Source organism: Rhinolophus hipposideros (assembly GCF_964194185.1).
Source record: "Rhinolophus hipposideros genome assembly, chromosome: 1".
Lineage (NCBI taxonomy): Eukaryota > Metazoa > Chordata > Mammalia > Chiroptera > Rhinolophidae > Rhinolophus > Rhinolophus hipposideros.
Window position 1 is genome coordinate 77221832 of NC_138047.1, and position 4164 is coordinate 77225995.

General features: G+C 35.6%; 1 pseudogene across 1 annotated transcript; it reads right to left on the minus strand.

Moving 5' to 3' along the window:
* Window positions 1–1815: 1815 nt before the first annotated feature.
* Window positions 1816–2979, minus strand: LOC308499412 (nucleosome assembly protein 1-like 1; annotated as a pseudogene). Its single transcript has one exon. The product of its transcript is annotated as a nucleosome assembly protein 1-like 1 (transcript).
* Between the last annotated feature and the right edge of the window lie 1185 nt (window positions 2980–4164).

Consider the following 4164-nt stretch of genomic DNA (forward strand, 5'->3'; position numbering starts at 1 on the left):
AATATTAAACTGTGTAAAAGTAATTAAAGGTCTGAACATTGTCAAAGCTAATTCATTTTTATGACAGCATCTTGAGAAAAGGAAATTGTTTATTAGTTCCTAGTATTTTATCTCAGGAAATGTTTTGGCCTTTGTACTTTCAGAAACTTGATGATTTAACATTTTTGGGCCACCCATATCTGTCATATATAAAATTGTCCAAAGATTGTTTCTGATGACTGTAATCTTTTCACTCCCTCTATTTAGTATGCTTTTCTTCTTTACCTCATACTTCAAGGCTTAGTGTAAATGATGACCTCTATGAAAACTTCTTATCTTTGGTTTTCTCCAGAAGAATACATTATTTCTCAAACCTCTTGTTTTTGTGTCATTTAAAAATATTCTTCTCTTATAGCCTTCATAACACATACCTATGTCTAGTTGAGTATGTGAGGTCTGACAATTAAGTTCACAAACTCATTGCAATAATGTTGCTAACCTTTTTTTGATACCAGAGGGATTATTCATTATGAATTTGTACCAACTGGACAAACAGTTAACCAATTTTACTATTTGGAAGTGCTGAAAAGACTGCGTGAAAAAGTTAGACGACTTGAACTTTTCACCAATTCAGGGCTCTTGCATCACGATAATGCACCAGCTCACATGGCACTGTCTGTGAGGGAGTTTTTATACAGTAAACAAGTAACTGTATTGTAAAACCCTCCCTACTCACCTGATCTGGCCCCAAAGACTTCTTTCTTTATCTGAATATAAAGGAAATATTGAAAGGAAGACATTTTGATGATATTTAGGATATCAAGTATAATATGACAACAGCTCTGATGATCATTCCAGAAAAAGAGCTCCAAAATTGCTTTGAAGGGTGGACTAGGCACAGGCATCAGTGCATAGCTTCCCAAGGGGAGTACTTCGAAGGTGACCATAGTGATATTCAGCAATGAGGTATGTAGCACTTTTTCTAGAATAAGTTTGTGAACTTAATTGTCCGACCTCATATGACTCTTCTAGATGGTGAATTCTTTTTAGAGTAGTAAATGCAGCTTTTTAATTTTTGTAACTCTGTATATCTCACGCAGATGTGCATATAGTAAGAACACATGATGATTCTATTATTATTATTATTTTTTGGTGGAAGGAGTATGTAAATAGTGTGACTCCAGTGAGCGGTGGCTATTTTCTCAGACTGTTCCTTAAACTTAAATCAGACACTAATCTGAAATAAACATATCTAACCTTTCTCACCATTAGAACCAATATTTCTTTTTGCATTTGCAAAGATGGGTGAGTTATCTGAATAAATACAATTATGATGTCTCAAAAATAAGTAAGCATTGGCTCAAGAAAGAGTCGAAGATGTTTAGAATATTTAGTTTTCAATGTAGGTTCTACAGATGCCAAAGAATAAATGGTATGAGGCTTCAGCTGGCCTCATTCTATCTTGCGATATTTGATTTATAATTTATACCCTGCCTACTTCCTGAATATGAATTTTGAGTTTTCTTAAAATAAAACATATCTAATGGCACTAAATAAAACTGAAATGTAAAATCACAAATCATTAATCTTGGGGAAATAGTTTTTCCAATAATCTAAATTTAAGTTTCTTGAACCAACAAAAATGAAAATGTGATGATTTGTAAAGTTTCATCTGTTCAAGGAAAGCACATAGTTATTAATTAATGCATGGATATTAGGCCCTAAATTCTTTTATTTTCTTTATATTTGACATTTTTATTTTAGGTTGCAAAAAGAAGAACAAGCAAACAAACAAATAACAAAAAATTTGAAATGGGCTTGTCAAATGACGGATATTCATCCTTTCCAGGGAAGTAGAAGGTAGACCATCCCGCTTGACTGATACTTGCACTCTGCTAGTCTTTGACCCTTCTTTGAATCATAGTCTGGATCATTTTCCTCATCTTCTTCTTCCCCTTCCTTATCTGCTTCTTTATCTTCTTCATCATAATTATCATCATCATCTTCAGTAGCTTCTCCAGGAAAGTAACACTGATCTTGGGATTACATGCTCATGGAAAAAGGGACCAATTTCAAAGTCTTCAACAAGGATATCTTTAGCATCATCATCATCCAGATCTCTGCTCTCTGGAACTTCAGGAAGGGCAAAAAAATTAGAGTCATGTTCTGGTCACAGTACGAACTGTCCCATATCCCTTGTGTTCCTGCTTTCTTTTTAATCGTTTCCAGATTGACCTTTTTCCCTTTACTTCCAATCTATCTGGTACCACGTACAAGCCATAATTTCTGGGCCATCAAAAGACACACGAGCAGAATCATCTGGTTCTGACCTCATCCTATATGTTTGTTAACACTTCATTTGTGAAATGTTCAAAGTGAAATTCTAAGACAAACTCATAAGCTGACTAGCATCTGAAAACTTCACTTCAATATCTTTCAAGTGTTTCAGAATAGGTTCATTGTATTATTGAGCAAGTCAACATTGTTAAAAACAGTCAACCAAAATTCAGGAATTCGCTTGGGGTCTTCCTTTTCTTCATTCTTTTTTCTCATCTTCAATCTTGGGCTTTTCTTTCAGCTCCTCCGAAATTTCATCTTCCTTATCTGGTTTTCATTGACATTTTTCTTCTGTAGGTTCATAAATTGTATTAATGATCTCAAATCGCTTATTAAATAAAGGCTGGCAGAGAACAGCATACTTTCTTTCAAGATCATGAAATTTCCCTATAGAACTTGGCTGCTATGTGTGCACATTTAACTTGAAGGTTTTTGAGAGCATTCACTCACCTTCTAACTACTGTAGGCAAGCTTTCAATGTATCTTGTTCTTTCCATCAAGTCTTTCTTGGAGGGCTGCAAGAATCTGAAGATTTTGTATCGTGAACAGTCAGCTGACGTGTTTGATTTTTGTTTCTTCATCAGTTTCTTCTTCTTCTACCTCTTCCACATCATCCAAATGTTAATCAAGTTCAGACTGCTCTTTGTTGTCAATGTCTGTCATGTTGTAAGAACGCCAAATATTGGTGGATAGCACAGGGAGCCAGACCGCGGGAACTGCAGGCGGCGACTCAGGGAAGCTGGGGGAGGAGTAGGAAGGCCCTAAATTCACAAGAAATATTTATCACAAGACCATTTAGTAAGAAAGACTGGAGTAACACAGAAGACATTTCCTTACCTTTCAATTCTGCAATTTAACATTCTGTGACAATAATAGTGGGCAGAAGAGTACCAAAATTAAAAACCTTGTTGGTATTTCTTTGATATGCATTTTCAACACTTTAAAATGAATTATATTCATTTTATATCATGGTTTATAATTTTATATTCATGGTTTATATCCTTTCTTGTTTTTTTTTTGGGGGGGACACAGTTATCTTTACATCACAGAATAAAAGAAATGTATAAATTTAGCTAACAGAGACAACAATCCTACACTAATAATTTTGCTAAGCTGAGAACCAGGTCATACCATTACAGCAATATAATTTAAACAATGAAATATTACCACTAATATTCATAGTAGGTGTTTCAATTTATCTGTCTATCTATTTATCTATCTATCTATCTGTCTGTTTGTCTGTCTGTCTATCTGTCTATCTTCTATCTTCCTATCTCACATAATGCATTTATGGAATGAATAAATTAAAAGAAAATTATGATACAGTCACTACATAGCATTAAACGTTAGTAATTCAAATAGAAGTGTCTTTTTAAACTTTATGTACATACATTGGTTTTTGGTAATAGATGCTTTGGGGTGCTCAGCCCACATTCTTTTCACTGGGCAGTATATTGCACTCAGGCCACAGGTGCTGCAAATATTCTTCAATGAGTTTCTATCTCCAGAGAAATGCCCTTGACCTGGACATGCTTGGGAGACCATGACATTCCTCCTCTCACAAGACCGATGTCCTAAGGCAGGGTGACTCTCCTGGGCAAACTACAAATTCCAGGACTCCCACCTTCCCAGTGAATCAGGCCACATCTAGACTTTGGGAGAGACCACATCCTTCCTCAGGCCCCTTCCCTCTCCCTGTCTGGTGAAATCCTTCAGGGTGTTTCTCCTTCTGAGTGCATCTTCAATAAATTACCACATGTGAGTCTCTGTCTCAGGCCCTGTCTCTAGAGAAGCTGTTCTACGTAGTACCATTGGGGATAATGGTCCTATGTGTTTCCCCGAAAATAA